The 18,137-nt window shown below is 38.3% G+C and overlaps 1 long non-coding RNA gene across 1 annotated transcript in view; it reads left to right on the top strand.

Annotated features, from left to right (window-relative positions):
• The first annotated feature begins 15,115 nt into the window (after nt 1-15,115).
• LOC120410003 overlaps nt 15,116-18,137 on the top strand; it is a 34,299-nt gene continuing 31,277 nt past the window's right edge. Inside the window, exon 1 of the long non-coding RNA XR_005601899.1 lies at nt 15,116-15,185. This is a non-coding gene — a long non-coding RNA (uncharacterized LOC120410003). The remainder of the gene's footprint in view (nt 15,186-18,137) is intronic.

The following is an 18,137-nucleotide window of genomic DNA, read 5'->3' as shown; positions in this document are numbered from 1 at the left end:
ATACAGAGAAAACAAGTTAGCATATTGTAAATTTTACAACAGACAGAATATAGAAACTTCCATTAAAACTCTTATAAATAGCATTGCAAGTCAGTAACTTAATCGTAATATTCTTTAGATATTCAATACACTAACTATAGAAAATACCATAAAAGCAGAGTAATGCTAGCTATTTGGAAAAATTAAGCTCTAAAATTTTTAATGGTGACCACTCTAAAAGTGTGTGAGTGGTTAGAAAGGCTGATGAAATACATATAAGGTCCATATAATTTCAACTTTGTCATGACAATATTTAGGCAAAATCAGTAGTAGTCAATTTTTGAATCTGAATATTAGTCTAATTTTTATGCGATATTCACTTAGTGCTAGAGTACCTATTCTAATTGAACTCATGAGGAACATTGCAGAATGTAGTATGAAGTTATGTGTGACTTGGGTTTTGCACTGTGTGGTTCACCTTGCATGTATATGGCTGGAAGTTTTGCCATCATACAGACATATAGAACCAGGGTTTTTGTTTTGTGATTTTGGTCCCATGTTTTCTGTATGTGTGCAAATGCATATTTGTGCATAGGTAAGTATAGCTATGCTTCGGTATTAGAACTTAATTTATTGCAACATTCTGATGCTGGCTCTTAAGCCAACATGCATTTTATCATACTATTAGATGATTTAGGATTCTGCAAATATATATTATGAAAGCGTGGATGGATAGCACTTTATAAACATAAGACTTATCTGCCCTTGAATTTTAGGATTGTCATTGACTTTGCATGAGAAATTTTCCCTAGCTTTCCTCAATGTACAGTGGTGTTGTCCTTTAAAGATTAGGATTTATAAAGCAGAACATAATTGTCAGATTTTAAAATACAGTTGGGCTTTCTTTCCAGCTGCATTCTTTGTTAAAAGCTGCTTAAATTCCCATATATTTAATGATGTCTTTTTTAATGACTTTTTCTGATTTAAGCCCTTTCTCCATAATTTAATTTTTCTTCTCCTTTTCTTTTTGTCCCCAGCTAATGTAAGAGCTTTCTGACAGGACCATATTTAATTAAGGAAACAGGCCAAATTCTGCCCGCACTTAAAACCCATTCAGCTTCAAATTTGACGGGCAATGTGGGGATGGAGTCCAAGCTGGCATTTGTCCTGGCTGATAGATTTTGTAAAGTTGCAGGCAACAAGCTTGGTCAGAATGGGGCAGTGGTCAAGAACACTCTGCAAATTAGCTCTGCAAATCCTCAGTGAGCAGGAAGGAGGGGAAGAACCTGCATCTTTTGCTCTGAATGCTTTAGGCAAAAGTAATCTCTCAATCTCAATTCCCACCCCAGCATTTTTACCAGCCTTCACTGCACTTTTTCCATGTGGGCATTTCATTAGAAGAATGTACTGACAAGGAATTTAAAAGAAAAATAGGGCACTGGCCTTGCTATTTGGCTAAAAAAAAGGTAGCAAGGAAGAGACCATTATTAGTTTGACAGAGAAATAGGGAGTCAGCTGTCAAACCTGGAATTGCTGCCAGTGGTGGGGAGGAGGTTCAATAAGGGCCAACTTGAATAAATAAGGAGAGCAAAGCTCTGAAATAGGAAGAAGGAGCTTAAATGTCATAATCAGGGGATTGATGAATTCAAGGTGTGGGAAAGATACATCAGGTTAGACTGAAAGGCAAGGCAGATGTTCCTTAGTTGTAGAGGATTGTGGAGAGAAGGTGGTGATATGAATATGTGGGAGGCTAGAAAAGAAGAGCTGTAGTGGACAAGATATTTAGGGTAAAAGGAAACAAAGGCCTGGGCAGGTGTTTCAGAGATACGGTCGGAAAAAAAACACCTGACCATTAAAGACACAGGAAAGGGCTGAATTTGGATACAGGCTTCTTACAGGGGAAAAAAACTGAAAGCTAAGAAACCAAAGGACCTATTGAGCTGTGGGCCTGACCAAGAGAAAAGGTGATGATTTTATTATACACAGTGAATGATGTCAGTGTGAGAGGCACTCATAATAGCATTTCTGAAATGTGACAGTGCTAATGGGTTTGCAGCCGTGTGACTCAGAGAAGTTGGCCCATTTTTTTTTTTTTCTGAAAGAAGATGGACTTATCTAAATGACAGAAATAGCTATTGTCCCAGATGTACCATCGTTGCTCCCACAGAATTCGTTAGGAATGATTCTTTCAGGCACAGTATTTCTATTCTCTGGAAGAAGTCTTCCATTCTCTAAAAGTCTCTAGAAGTCAACACACATCCTTTGAATGGGTACATGTAAGTACAGAATTTTCCCCTATGTGTGTCAATAGGTTTGTTTGCTTTACCAATAATATGCTTGCCATTTGTTAAAACCTTTTGTGTTACTAATAGACACACATATGGCAGACACCTCTCTCAGCCCCTCAATATCCAGTCCTCTTAAAAATGAAAGGAAGACTGTGAGAAATATTAATTCATATTCAGACTACTGTTTAGATTACTACAGTATGAGACATTGGTTTGTATCTCGTAGCACCTTGATGCAAGTGAGGTATTTATGTTGGTACAGAAAGTGTATTAAATACTTAAGATGTGTGTCAGCTTACTAGTTCTGGAGCTTTGGGGACAGGGACTATGCCTTACTGTATTTAATGAACACCACCAAGTACAAGAGGGTCTTGACCTGCTGGTCCTCCAGGAGCTGCTCCAACAATAATAGTAGCTGAGAAACAGTCTGTCACTGTAACACATTGCTGTTACTGTTGTAGTTTAAAGTGAAATCAAAGGATCAGCTTGACAGTACTACAAATCCTGGTCTTTGGTGGTAGATATTGTCCTCATTACAGTGAGTTCAGTAAAAGATACTCTGACCCTGGCAGTTGCTGAAAACCCCAAATTCTAATGAATGCAGGTGTGCTCCAGGTGGTTGGCATCCTTCACCATCAACCCCTATTTAAATATATTTATGCACACGTGCCCCTACTATATACTGGGAACAAAACTTGATCATCTGTTCATCTGTGAGAAACAATCTGTGGGGAACTTGAACTCTGTGATGACACCATCACTCTCAAGATGGGCAATGGCTAAACAATAATACCAAAGTGAAACTGAGAATGTTGTGGCACACTAAATGTTGTGCTTTGCTTCTCTATGCAACCTTCTGTTCTACCCCTCGTGGAATAGATCTGCTTTATATTGCATGTCTTGGGCTTACTATGCCTCTCTTTAGATGTTCTTTACAGAATTGGGCAGCGCCACCTGATTGTGTTTGGTTAATATGGGAGCTGGAGCTGCTCTCCACAATCCACCTGAGAGCACTTCTCTTTCTCCCACCAAAAGGAGAGAACAGAACAGTGCTGCCCTGCTTAGGGGCTCAGCTGTGGGTCTAAGAGCAATTTGTGCTGCTGATGCCTTGTTGGAACTACCTAAAAACACAGGCTAGACAAAACTAAGAGAATAAAAAGTGGTTATATTTATTGAAGGGCCTTCAGGTACATTTTGGGCAGATGAAGCCCTCCCAGGGGCTACACCCAAAAACAGATGACAGGTCACGGGTTTTCATACTTTTAGAAGTTTGGTCCATTTGCATATTGGGGGTTAATCCTCCAATTACAGCTTCAGGTAATGAAGTCATTTACTCCAAGTTTGCTCCCCACCAACTCACTTTTGTTTACGTTTCTCAGGGTCTGAGACAGGTGTCCTTGGTTTCCAGGCAAAGAGAGAAATTGCTTTGTCTGACCAAAATGGGAGAACAGTAGCTAACAGTCTATATGGAGCTTAGAGTTATATACTAAAGAATTGCAAGATTGCAGATATATGAAAAATACAGAAGCTAAAATCCTAAGGCATCACGGCATTAGCAGTACTGCAGGAGAATCCTGGAACTGGTGCTAACTCCCAAATAAAGTTCAAAAGGAAAGTGAGAAGTTAATGGAATGAGAACAGCCCCCAAAATCTACCTTCTTTTAATCCAAGTCCTTGCCCAAGAGGTATAGTAACATGTCTTAAACTTGGTGGTATCTTAATACTTTCTGGGCGTCAGTATTTTGAATAATTCAGATGGTGTCACCTGTCATTAATCTATGCCTCCTCTGCCAGTCAGGGTTCTGACATTGTCTGTGGGTGGGATCCAGTACCTGAAAAGTTTCATTGTATTCCCTGCTGTTTCACATCTGAAGAAGGGCTTGCATGCCTGAAAGCTCATCTGTTCTTTTCTGACTAAGCCAATTGGTTTAATAAATTCTATTACCCCTCTGTACTAACCCTGCCTCTAGTCCATCGCTCATTGCACTGTGCTTTTTCCTCAATTACCCTTAAATGCAACTCCTTCCTCTTCAGTTTTATACTTTTTTCCTCTTTTCCTATATTCCCCTTTATCATCCCTCTATGTATATTTATTTCCCATATCTGTTGCCCTGTTTCATTTTAAAAGACAGAACACAAAACACATTTAAAAATTACACTTCTGACTATGCAGCTTATACTCTCTTGGCCTGAGTTGCCTTTCACACCTATAAGGCTTTGTCTTTCCTGATCCATTAATCTTTGCTTTTGAAGGCCTCAGCATTCTCCTAGTAGCAGCTGTTTTGATGAAAAGCAGCATTGCAGGACAGACTCTAAAGAAAAGCTAGTTAGAATAAGATTTGTCTTGACAAAAATGACAGTCAGAAAAAGTTTGACCTGACAGTATTTTCATCTAACAATTTGGAGGGAAAAGTACTTTTAAAATTTTAAAAGAACAAAAATCATTCGGGAAGGTAAATATTGAAGTATATTTTATTTTTTTATCTCAGTCATTCAAAGAACATTTCATTACTAACCAAGTCCACAGTGACTTCTCTCTTCTACTGTTCCAATGCACTATGCAAACACAACTAAAAAGCATTTTTCATCTGGACTGAAGATAGGAGTATGCAACAATTCTTATAATCGGATACCATTCTGTAATTATCAAAATAAAAATTAGAAGTTAAGTTTACATTTGAAATTACAAAAAAGCACACTCCAGGAATCTAAACACAGTAAACTCTTTCTTTTGGAAAGTAATGTCATGTGTTTTTCCCCCTTTATATTCCTTTAAATCACTATGATGAGGGCTTAGGTAAATTTTATCCATGTCTTTCATCAAAGTTTACACTCAATTTAGATACAGTTTTAAATAAAAGTCAATTGCATTTTCTATACATCTTCAAAAAACTTTCTGATTATTCTCTTTCCTGTCTCAAAATTGTTCTTACCCATTCCAAGACATCACAGAGAAGTTAATGTAGAAATGACCTATTGGTAGATGTCTAAGAAGCTGTCAAATCAGGCACATAACTGAAGGCAAATTTCAACTATTTCTGTAGCCTATCACTTCCCCATCACACTGGAAATATCTCTCAATAGTGTATTGAAAAATAGGCATTCGAAACAACTTGTTGCAGTAAATAATACTGCAGCAAAAAGAGTATTATAAATTTTTTGGTGACCTTTTTGGAAAAGTGTTAATTTCATGGGGATTTCTAGGAAAAAAGTGCTAATTTCATGCAAATTCAGGGCGGAAAAGTAGACTGGAATGTTTTTCTTGCGAAGTATAAAAGCTGCAATGACTGTAGAAGATATACAAGCCTAATAATCATGAAAGCAGCACTCTTTTACTAGTGTATATTAATCGCCTCATATCATGCTGGCAAAATGGAGAAACGTAATGTTTTAGCACAAGTATGATAAAATGCATCTTTATATTAATTTCCAAACAGTTCTAAAAATGGAGCCTTAAATCAATGTCTTTTGGAGTTCTCTGGAGGCTCAAATAGTTCTTCCTCCTTACTGAAGCCCAGAAGTATGAAGGTCATCCTGAGTTTAGATGTCTAGCCCATGTGAATAAATAAGTGTGGTTGATCATTTGAACAGATTATACGAGGCTGAGCTTTCTGTTATCACTCCCCTCCTTTTACTCTGACCTTTATGGGGGCATGGGCAGAGCACATGCAGCCAGTTGTGGCAACAGTTTACTGTTGAATTTGAAATGAATGTAGAATAAAAGGTGAGAAAAATCAGAAATTTTTGTGATTATTTAGATTTTTTAGTGATTTACTTATCTGCTATAATGTAATCAGTAAGAAAGGTGAAAGATGTACCATGTGTCCTTCAAAAGAGTAGAAAGTGTAAAATTTGGATTTGTCTGTTTCCAAAATTTCGTTCAATCTTTCTCAGTAACTTTTGTCTGCTTCTAGTGGAGAATGCTAATAGCCGCACTGAAACGATCAAAATAATATAGAGAGCTTAATATAATTTTTACAAGACAGGTAGTGATAGCTGCTCATATGCAGTATGAGCATTTTACCACCCTTAGCAGTTTAACAGCTGATATTGACTCTGGAGCAGTGGTTGGATTTCTGGTATGTTTTGTCAACTGTTTGAGTCCCCTGGTCCAGGTTTGGGAAAGCTGCAGAGCTGTGGTGTCAGCACCAAACTATTAAAATTTCTAAAGTCTTATTCATGATGTTTGTCATCTTGAGATGCAATTGCATGAGAATGAATGATGTTGCATTTTATTAGCTATGCTGAACTAGAATCAGAGACGTTTAATTTGTATACTATCAAAACAGTAGAATTACTGAATGAAGGATGTTTGCCACATCTCATATGGTATCTCTCTTCCTTTGAAATTTGTTGTTAAAGTTCCATCATCTACATCTGTTGATTATTAATCTCTCTATCTCTGCCTGAATTGGATTATGAGTTTCTTAAAATAGGCACAAATGAAGAGAATCTTTATGGTATTCTAACAGTTTCTCTGGAATCACCAAAAAAAAAAAAAAAAAGTATGTCACAGTCTAAGTGTGTGACCTCAGCTATCCCAAAGTAGTATAAAAAGCACTTCCAGAAGAATGAGGGGATGTACTATAACCTGACTATAGTGTAGAAAGAAACTGCATAGTGACGGTCATACAAAATGCTTATTAGAGAGATGACTCTTTACAGAGTTCTAACTTTAAAAGGCAGTTTTATTGACTTGCAGAACACCTGTAAATCCAGAAAAAGATTATATATTATCTCAGAGAAGTCCACTATAGTTTAGCAAGGGATCAAAGAGTTCCATTAATAGTGCAGTAGGAGGAAAAAAAAAGTATATAGTAAAGGTTTATATAGCTCTGATGAGACTCCCCTAGGGAACTGGAAGAGACTCAGTAGGTGAGAAGGAGATGAGAGGGGGGGAGATGGGTGGGAAATTATTGCCAGTCTAGAAGGAAGAGGCAGTACAAATTATTCTAATGGCAGTTTTTAGGAATAAATCTTGAATGCATAAGCTGATAGCAATAATTGAATGTGATAAAATCCTAGACAGTGAACTTTCTTTTAGCACAAACATGTCAAGACAAAAATACCAAGTCACATAAAGACCCTCCACCCCCTTCCTGACATCATGGTTCAACATTAGTGATGGTTGGCAAACTTACCCTGAACTTACTGAAACAAAATTTAAACAAAAAAATCCATAATGGGAAAATACAAAAAAAAATATCACCTGTTCTTCAACTAGTTGGAAGAAGTTCTAGAGGTGTATCTTTTTTGTAACTAATGGAAAAGTGAAGACATAATATTGCCACAGCTCTAAAATCCTGGAAGTAATGGAGAATGTAGGTTACAAGTCCAGCTGAGCCCATAGATTAACACATAAATATTACAAACTACCATTCTAAAACTACAGAAATAGTTTAAAATTAATAGATTTTGGCTTTCATGATTTTTGTTAATGAAATCCAAAACCACTTCAAAATAGAGCAAAGAATATGGTCATTCTTTGAGTCTGAAGATGAAAGAAAATAGAGAACTGAGAAGCCAAAGAAACTCACCTCGAGTCACACTGAAATTCTGAAAGTGCTTGAAAATAGTTCCTGCTTTCTTGCTCAAGTCTTGAGAGGTGGACTGCCCTCTCTGCACTTCTCACACTGCGTACCTTCCTGCAGGATCCCAGCACAAATAACTTCAGGCCCACGGCAGAGGCTGTCTGTGGATTTGAACATAGAAGATAATGATTACAAAGCATGATTTTGACATGGACCCCCAGATGTGACAAAACTGTCATAAAAAATAGCAGGAAAGGACAGAAAAATAAGTATTTTAACACCAAATAACTGCTTTAAAATTTGGAAGCTGAGGTCATTAGCCAGGGAGCAAGGACAAGCAGGGCCTGCTGAGGATTTTGTAGTCATCTGGGTAATCATTTATTTACTGTTTGATACAGTGAAACCAATGGCTACTGGCCACTGCAGACTTGACATACCAAACTCATTGTAAGCTTACACCTGAGGGAAAGACAACACACATCACTGCTACAGGCCAATGCTTGCAGAGCTCTGGCAAACAGCAGTGAAAGACATGAGCACCATCACCTGCATTCTGCTCAAGGCAGAAGTGAGCAAACTATACCCGCAATACAAGAAGAAAAACATGTTTCCATTTAAATATGCTATAGACAATTTTTCAGTGCTCACAATATTAAACTGCATGATATTAACTGAACATCAGGGTGCAAGATCTCTACTTGTTTTCTGAGGCTTTAAAAAGAACGTTTATGGGAAAAGATGCCACTTTAGCCTCCTCCTTCCAATTCTAAAACCGAAAAAAAATCCCAGTAGGTTTCTTTCTGTATAACTTCGTAAACATTGAGGTTTTTTTGTTAGAGAGGATTAGATCCTTTGGCAAATGAATCATCTACCATGCCCCATCTTTTCTTCCTCAAGAGGGTAGAGCCTTAGGCTTTGCATCAAATTGTACAGTATACAATTTTTTAAGTTGTTGGAGTTTATTTCTAGTTCGCAAATTATTTGATTGAGTCAAGTGGAGTCATGAGGTGGAAAAGTGGCGATAGATGGGTATGATAAATGCACTTTGAAGAAAAGTGCCTCAAGAAAGCTGTGCAGATGTATTCAGCTGCATAATATCAGATTTCCATGAAAAGGGTAGCCATTGATATACTAGAAGAACTCCCACTAATGGAACTATAATTAGTGCAAGCTACTTGCATCCTGTGCAGTGTTAACTCTCCCTTGTCACAGACAAGAGAGTAATAGTATTTTAGTAAATCTTGATGCTTTGCTACTTGCATTTTCAAATGCACTTTAAATTAAATCCTTTCTCAGATGGTAATTGGTGATTGGGATTGCCTACTAGAGCTGTGCTTGGAATTTTCTTGCTGTATATGTCACTTTTGAGATGCTGAAATTAAGTTTTGGTATTTTGGTATTCATTGGGTTGTTCAAGGACCCTGGGCTTGGGCAGGTACTACCATGGACTGCAGGTTCCAAGTGCTGTTTCTGTCCGAATTATCTGCATCAAAGTACCATGGGAACTTCACAGTGATGTCATGTTTCCATTTGCAATCTGGATGTACCCACTGAATAATGAAATTGAATAAAGAGAAAAAATATATAAAACTAGTGATGTTAAGGATGTATTCTGGATCTTTTTTTTTTACTTTCAGTCATAGGATTTTTGTGTTAGATTTTGGCCTAAGAATTTTCCTTGAAATCTAAGGCACTTTAGGGTCTTCAAAAAATAAAAAAAAAAAAAAAACAAAAACAAAACCAGAACAGATTGGAGGGAGGATATTATCTTCCACACTAGAGATTTTCTTCTGGCAATAGATGGCTGTGAATGGCTACATCTCCATTCAGGGCAAGGACTTCTGAACTCCTTGAAGCATTGCTACAACGAGCAATCACTTCTAGGAACCAAAGCAGACCTGGTCATTCATAGGCTTGAAATCATTCAAATTTTGTTTTTATGATTATATAATTAGGTCTTAGCTGTGCTACTGCTGGTTATAATATCACTGAAGACTGTACGGGCCACAGTATCAGGGTTGATGGCTGAACAAAGAGTGATTGCAACAGATTCAGCAGAGGTCCATGTACAGCTGCCAGGTGAGAAATGGGTCCTGTTTGTGAATACAGTATGAAGAATACAAATGAAATGGGGTTCTTCAAGCTTGGTATGACGCCAGTGAGAGCAGTGGAGCTTCTCTGATTTATAGAACAGGAGCACCTCAACTGCAATATTTTATTATTGTATTTTAGTGGGTAATTGAATTTGAGGAAACTGTGCACATTGTATAGATTTTTTTCTTTTTCGTAACAGCAAAACAGGATTTTGCCAAATGTCTAATGAGAAGTCATTTTTAGTGTGTAAATTTCATTATTGTCAGAGGATGAATGTGTAAAGCATGACTGAATCAATCCCATAGTCTTTATTTTAAACTGTTCCGTATTAGTTATCAAAGCATTTTCTGGAGTTCACTACCCTGCTCAAGTAGAAGGATCTGTAGAAATATTACTCAGTAAGAAAGGGTTAAAAAGTGAAAGATAAAGAGCTCCAAGTGTCATTGTTTTAGTAACAGTAATGTTATGTCTCTACTACAATGCATAAAGAAAAGAAAAAAATGCTGACAAGAAAAGAAATATCGCACTTTAAAAAACTTTACTGAGTCTAAGGAAGGCACTTTTAAATTTGTGCCAGTTACAGTAATTAGTAAACTTGTTCTTAATACTGTTGTTAAAATGTAATTTTTTCACACTTTCTCTGACTTTGACACTGCTGCTTTTTAAACTTCATTTTGCACTTTGTTCCATTGTTCTTTAATCTTCTGCACTTTGCATTTAGTATCACTGAAATTTCGCACTTACTATGTCAATAACATCTGGCAAAATTGCCACCTATTAAGAGTAAGTGTTCTTTTTTCTCCTGTGAGAAATGTGATGGTGTATTATATTGGTTTCCCTTGAGAGGCTAAGGAGACAATTTTAAAGCAGATAAATGCATTAAAGAAATAACCTGAACTACAAGAGAAGGTTAACGAAAGTCAGAAAGTTTTTACTTTTTTTTCACCCTTTTTTTTTCTTTGATAAAAGGATCCTGTTCATGTGGGGAGTTCAGTTATGCAATGTTTTGCACATTTGGATGTATGTTACATTTCCTAATGCTGCTGCAGGATATGATATATTCTCATAGGCTTTTGTCTACAACTTTTTCTGGCCATGTTGGACATGTGTCAATTTAGTGATGTATTGCAGCAAATGTGCCGGTCAGCTGAGCACTGCTAGGTCATTGTGAAAACACGGAAGTGATTTTCCAGAGATGATGTAGCCAGGAATAGGCCTGGCTTTGAGTTCTCCACCTCCATGGTCAAGCACTATTCCAGTTCACTTGTGCATGGAGCGAGCGTCAAGCTCCTTCTCACAGCAGAAATATTCTAGTGAAGGAAGATGCCATGGGTTGGAGTGAAGTGATCATCCTTGCTCTCTCTGTATTTACCAGCCCAGATAGAAAGTCTCTGACCTTTGACATCACCCACTGCCAGAAGACTGACCCACTTTGGACGTGCTGTCTTCAACAAGGCCTTCCCAAGTTAGGACGTACACATGCATGTCTGCATGTCTGGCCTTTAAAGTGTACACATGCATGTCTGCATGTCTGGCCTTTAAAGTGTACAACCTTTTCCCAAACTGTATAAATATCTTGAGTATGCATGTGATATATATATGGTGCCTGTAAATGAAACTGAATTTAGACAATGAAGCACAGCCTAAGTGACAAAATTTTCCTTTCCCATGGATAATATCTGGGTGAAACTGACCCCCCCCATGCTATACAGGTGCTGAAATGATGCTGAACTTCACATAATTGCACACAAGGCAAGGAAGGAAAAGACTTCACAGGAGAAAATTCTGTAGCACTGTTTACACCATGGGGTCAATTTTCATAATAGTCTCCCATGGCATTGCAGGAATGTGAGTTGTGAAGGGCTAAAGGAAACACAGCATGTTCCAGGGCCTGTCAAAGACATGGGGAATCTTTCCTTTGACTTTGACAGAGCTTTGGCCTGAGTCATCATTATAAAAGCAAACTATATATATGGTTTGATTGAAAAAACAGGAGGGATGGGAATACAGTGAACTGAGACACAGGGATTTTGGTACTTAGGCAGATTCTGGAAGGACATTTAATGTCTGCAAAACCTTGTGTCAGGACTCAATGTTGCAAAATGGCTTTGCACAAGGCATGTGAATTTTGCACCCAGCTACAAGCACAGCCCCAGTTAGCATAATGAGAACTGTGCATATATTGAATCACAGAGAGAGAGACTTGAGCAGAAGGTCTGTCCCCATGGAAAAGTGACTTAACAATTAGACTAAAGAAATGGACTGTTCTAAAATTGGTACACTTGAGCTTTGTTCAGCATATTGTTAAAGAAAAAATAGATACATTCATCTCTGTACAGATACATGTATGCGACTTAAAAACATAAATGGCTTGAATTTGTATGCTTGAATTCAAAAGAAGTTTTACTTGAGTAAAGCAACATAGGGATGAGTTCAATGCTTTAGCGACTTTGATATATACGATAGCTATAGAAAACATCTAATCTGAAATAATTTGAACTAATAATATTACAAATTTGCTACAGTCTGACTATAATACAATGCATATTTCTATGGTTTTCAATTTGCACATAGTATTTGTAATGGCATTTATTAGCTTTTTTCAGTTTAAACCTACCCAGGTGATCTGTTGCTGCTGTACATCTTGGAGGACATAGAAATAGCAAAATAAAGCATGCTTGAATATTTTCACTGTTTTCTTTCTTCCGTGTATACAATTAAGGCTCAGACATTTGCATCTCAATTGATCCTGTATTATAATATGAAGTTTACATACCACTGGTTACAAATAATGAGGTGGTAAAGAACAACAATTGTATTTCTCCTCCCAGATTTTCCCTTTTCTTAAATTTCTTCATTCTTCATTGGCTGCAATTTAAAAATCTTTTCCCTGACATAAATGCATTTTCTTCTGAGAAACTGACTCTTCTGATGTTTTTTATTTTAAAATAATTTTATATCCAAAAAAAGAGTATTTTTAACAATACACAAATAAGACTCTAATGAGCACAAACATGAATCAAATGCTTGTGTTGTCTGGTGCTATCCAGCATGATACTGCAGTGCTCATTGTTAGCCTTCCTTCTAAAATTGTCACCTTCAGTTTCTTAATTTAGAAAAGATGATTTTTTTTCCTTATTCTGAAAATCCACCAAGAATTTGCAGTTGTGATTCATTAGCTTCCAGCTGGAGACAGAACTGGAGACTCAAGCAAGTTCTTAAGGTGACTGCTTGACTAAACTGCCCCAAAAATCAGTTACTTTCTGTTTAAAGATATATTGTGATAGATTACATGCAGCTAGTTCATGTGAGCCTTGTTCACTCTTTGTAATGATTTCCTTGGTAGGTAGTTCCCATGATTTCCTGGGGAAGATTCAGAGAGTAAGTCAAGGTTTGGCAACTTTTCAAAGTTGAGGTGCCAGATGGTATTTTTCTTTCCCAAATTAGAAGTTAAGCATGCTGTTTGAAACTCAGCAAGAGCTGGGAGATACTGCCTTTCACAGAAGCAAGATGCTGCCAATCACCTTTTTGGAGGTACCATCTCTCTGCACAAAGCCATAGTTTCTCAGCCCCTGTTCAGTGTGGAAGGTGGGGGAACCTCTGCCTTTCACAGGTGTCCGTCTAAAGATGCGTTTGTCTCCCAGCTCCTGAGCCATGTGATCCCTGCTGTGCACCCTTAAGAGACTGCCTGTGGACCATCCTGGCCAACAAAGCTGAAGGTTGATGATCCCTAGAAAAAGAATTTTGTTGAAGGAACAGAGATGCCTAATCTAAACCTAGTCAAGAGAACTGGTTTAGAGATAGTTGCTTTTGTGTGTGCCCTCTATTTTCATTGTGCCCGTGTTGCTATTTTTGACATAGTTTGTTTTTCCTTCAAATTCACTTTTAAATAGTTGACTAAAAGGCCACACCTTCAGCCTACAGTGTGTATCTTTACGCAGTTGTGCTCACAGTAGGTACTTCAGGGAAAACAAATTTGTTTCAGGTAGGCAAGTGATTTAGCTGCCAGCACCCATTTTCTGGCACCTGAATGTTGGCAAAGACCATAGTCTACTTCCCTGTTCAGCTGCAGCCTGTCAGCTGAAAGCTGCTGCATTTTAAATTTTTGAATCTCTTTTATTTTTGAATTCTCATTTTTGAATTCTCTTTCACCAGAGGTCACAATCCCTTGTCTGGGAATCACTGAACTTGTGAATATGGGGAAAGGCCCTTTAAGTCTTTTGCTTTGTCAACAGGAACAAGAAATGTTAGAAAAATGGCACCTTTTATAACCTGTTAAGTTAGAGATTGTCTTGTACTGCTAACTAGTGCCTCCACTCAGTGAAAAGGCAACATAAGACACTAAAAAGAGAGGGGGACTTTCTGAAGCAAGTAAACACAGATCCAGAAAGGTGGTCTGGCTGGTCCTTCAGTCCAAACATGGGTTCAGCACTCCTCAGCCGTTTGCATGAGGTGAGCGTAGCCAAGCTGTGGCTCTTGAGAGGAGTCTGAGTAAGTGAATGCATGGTCCCAGTGACAGAGTCCTCTCATGCAACTAGTAGGATCCCTGCTGTGTTATCTGAGTTCACAGAGGCAGGAAGAGCTTTGGCGCTTTGGAGGACAGCATCACTGAACTGCTTTGGCAGCCGGGCTCTTGTTTTGCAGCAGAGTGGCTCACTGGTTTCTTGGGCATGAACGTGGCATTTCTCATGAATGTGAACATCGGCAGATTCATATCCGACTAGAGGCTGACAAGTCAGAGGACTGTCATCAGAAGTCCAGAATCTCTTGGCTATTGTCAGCTCATCTCCTACCATATCAGAAAAAAAGTGCAGAAACCTATGTAGAAGCTTTCTCCATCAACCTACCAACTTAACACCTCTTTTAAACAAAAAGGAATGCAAACCAACTTGACATTTATCAAGATAGCTTGGAGACAACAAATATGTTGCAGGCCTGAAGACAGGTGCATTACCACTAAGAAGGATTTTGTTATGAATGTTCTCATTACAGTGTGTCATGGATAACTAACAGCATAGTTTGTGCCTTGAGGTTCAGCTTTGCTGTTGTTACATTGTTGTCACATGATTTTATGCTAATCTTTTAGATTAAATGGTAAATACAGAAGTCTTTATTCAATTAACAAAGAAGTAGTCATTAAGGGATTGTGATTGAAATAAAATGGTGAGAAATATTATCCTCTTAAATAAGGAATTACTGCATGAGTGGACACAAGCAGTACAGCAAGGGATGGAATAAAACTGGAAAAGAGCAAAAACAGTACTGAGACACGCCTCAGCTCCCTGTTTAGAAGGTAAATGTTCAGAATTTACTTAAGCTTTTTTACCCACTCTGCATGGTACATGTAATGTATATACTAAGTTCTGCATGCAAGTATTCACATTCTGTTCGGTATTTGCTCTCTCATTGGTTTCAATTGTTTTAAAGTTTGCTGCTGGCTATAAATCTCTCACTACAGCTTTTATCTGAAGTAAAATAATGGACTCTTTTCATGTGATTATCTGTCTTCCTTATAGTAAATGTCCAAGCTGAGGGATGTATTTTAGTCCTGGACTTTTGTTTTAACCCATATTCTGATCAGATCTGATGGCAATAGTTATCCTTATTATTATTGTTATTTAAGTGATTTCAATAGACTACTGACAATTACCTGGAATAATATAGCTTGTGTATGACAGTGCCAGCCAGCAAGGAAGAAGGGAACCTGCCTACAGAGCCAAAAGAGCAAACACCCACCACTCTACCTATTAGCTAAAAAATGTCTTCTCTGTCCTTATAGCAGGTAGGCAGATATGAAGTGTGGTAATTACCTGTCCCTTATCTTATCAATAATTAATACTTTTCACTTCATTATGTTCTTTTCTTTCTGGTTACTAGACCTTGTTCATCACCACACTTGCTGTGTGTCTTGTTCTATGCATTTCCAGAGCAGTCACATGTTAGTTTTCTTGTACTCTTCTTGGACAGAAAAGCATACAGAAAATTTTGGATTAATTTTTATAATCAGCATATCTCTGCATATATATATTGCTAAATGTTCTGAAAAAAATCAGGATAATGGTCATTATCATGGGATTGGAGGGGATGGTTTTCTCTGTCTTACTCTGCCAACAGCATGTCAGCTGCAAGTAAAAAAACAGTAAGTTCTTGAAGCAGAAATCTATATTGTTTTGCAGGTGTTTTGGTTATATTGGCATTTTTCTTTTAATAGTCCTATGACATATCAACTAGCTTATACATTGCAGTTGCATACAGTTGCACACGCTGGCATGTGCAATCTTACTGTAAATGCCCAGTGGGGCATTTAACTGAGCATTTTATTTGCCTCATCCTCAGAAGTACTGAGGGTCTTTACTTTCATCCTGACTGTGATGGCAGGACCAGGACTGACAGAGCTCAGATTCCCTCTGTCTTTCCATTACAGACAGAAGCTGTTGAGGAACCTCTGTGACCAGTGTAACTTAGCATAGCTTGGCAACAGCTCCGTGCTGCAGTCAGACAGCCTGTTCTGGCTGCAGATGGTACCCTGATTTCTCCCTGCTTAAGCATCCCCTCAGCTCACACCCAGGCTCCTGCTGAAAGTTATTGCCTCCTCGGGTCTACTGGCATGAGTCACAGAATGACTTTCTAGTCCAAAGCAGCCAAACGATGCAGGTTAAGGAAATAGTTTTCATTGAATCAGGTTAGGGAGCAACTAGGTGAGCAGGCAGTGGCAGCTGCAAGGGAACTGATAAGAGGTGAGCAGGTGAGGGGGTTTCATCTGAAGTGAGAAGAGGGTGCCTGAGCACCACATAAGTGATGTCAGAACCCCTGCCAGTCTTCTGATATGGGAAAGGGGAGAGACTTTTTGTGCCCTCCGTTCCTTTTTCCTGAACCAAGTCTATCTGTCACATAGAAGTGTATCAAACTCCATGCTAAAGCTCACTTATTTATTTTTTTAAGGAGTTGAACAGCTGCTACCCCAGTCAGCGAATGGTTTCTCTAATGTTTTAGTCACAGATGAAGTATGGACAGTAGCATAAACTAATTTCTCCCACTAGCTGCCTTTGTCTGAAGTCTGGCTTTTTATACCAGGTTAATTTATTAGATCTGTCTCATTTTCCTTTAGCTGGTTAGTATCTAAGGCCTAGATGTGTTACAGATAGCTCACAAAAACTTCATTTTGAACAGTGATCAGCTCCTATCTCACATGAAAGCTATACATAGGTCTGGTCAGAACTTCAGCAGTAACAGCTTTAGGAAAACAAATTATTATAGGAAGTGATTGATGTACTGACTAAATAGGTTGCAATCTTCCCCTGCAGTAGGTGGTGCTCGCTGCTTAAATAAAATTAAATTGTGACAGTGATGGGCATACCAGCTTTTGGTTGAGTCCTAAAACCAAGGATGGACAAACTGTGAGGAAAAAAGATAAAATCCATGAGTGAGAAGAGCCTTGTTTCATAGGGTACATTCTCTCTATCTAACCCTTCCTTTGCAGTTTCCTTTTTAAGTACTCTTGCTAAAAAAACTTCACCGCATGCTTTCTTGCTACAGGGACACCTGGTTTGTTTTAGTGTACAGTACACTTTAGGAAGGTCTCAGAATACCAGAAATGTTAAATTTTTATATAAGCAGTGCTATTTTTGGTGAGAAAAATTGATTGGTAACTTATATAAATGCCAATTTCACCTGTTCAGCTGCTATTTGTAGGGTCTCAAGGCAAATTGAAGTCAATGAGAATTAGGCCCAAATGCATTTGAAAACACCTATAACTATCTGTATGTGTTTTAGGCACCAAAATACCTTCAAAAATGTGTTCTTTGGTCCTGCGTCGCTTGTGTGGTGCTGTGGAGATTGTTTGTTCACAGATTCAGCTACCTGCACATGCCTCTTCTCAGCCCCAAAGCTGTGGCAGGGTGCTGCTTGCAGGTGTCTGCAGATGCTGGACTCTGCACCTTGCCCTCTCTGCCTTTCCTGTTTCAGCACCTTCTGAGGTCCTGACACCCCTGCTGGCTTTCACCAGCAGCGCAGGGACATTGCAGATAGGGCATGTGTGCAGACTCGAGTGGGGTGATGAGAAGCCTGTTTCCATGCTTCTGTGTTGAACAGAAGCAGTCAGAGAAACTAACCCAAGCCCCACATGTTCCTTTGTAATAAAATTTTGGAATTCATACCGGAATTTTTGTACCAGGCCACTCTTGAATTTTCAGGAAAGTTTGGACCGAGATCTGAGTTTTATGGCTTATTTCTGTAATGGTTTTGA

The sequence above is a fragment of the Corvus cornix genome, chromosome 5, assembly GCF_000738735.6.
Source record: "Corvus cornix cornix isolate S_Up_H32 chromosome 5, ASM73873v5, whole genome shotgun sequence".
NCBI lineage: Eukaryota > Metazoa > Chordata > Aves > Passeriformes > Corvidae > Corvus > Corvus cornix.
The sequence above is the reverse complement of the archived record's forward strand: the minus strand, read 5'-3'. Positions and strand labels throughout refer to the sequence as shown.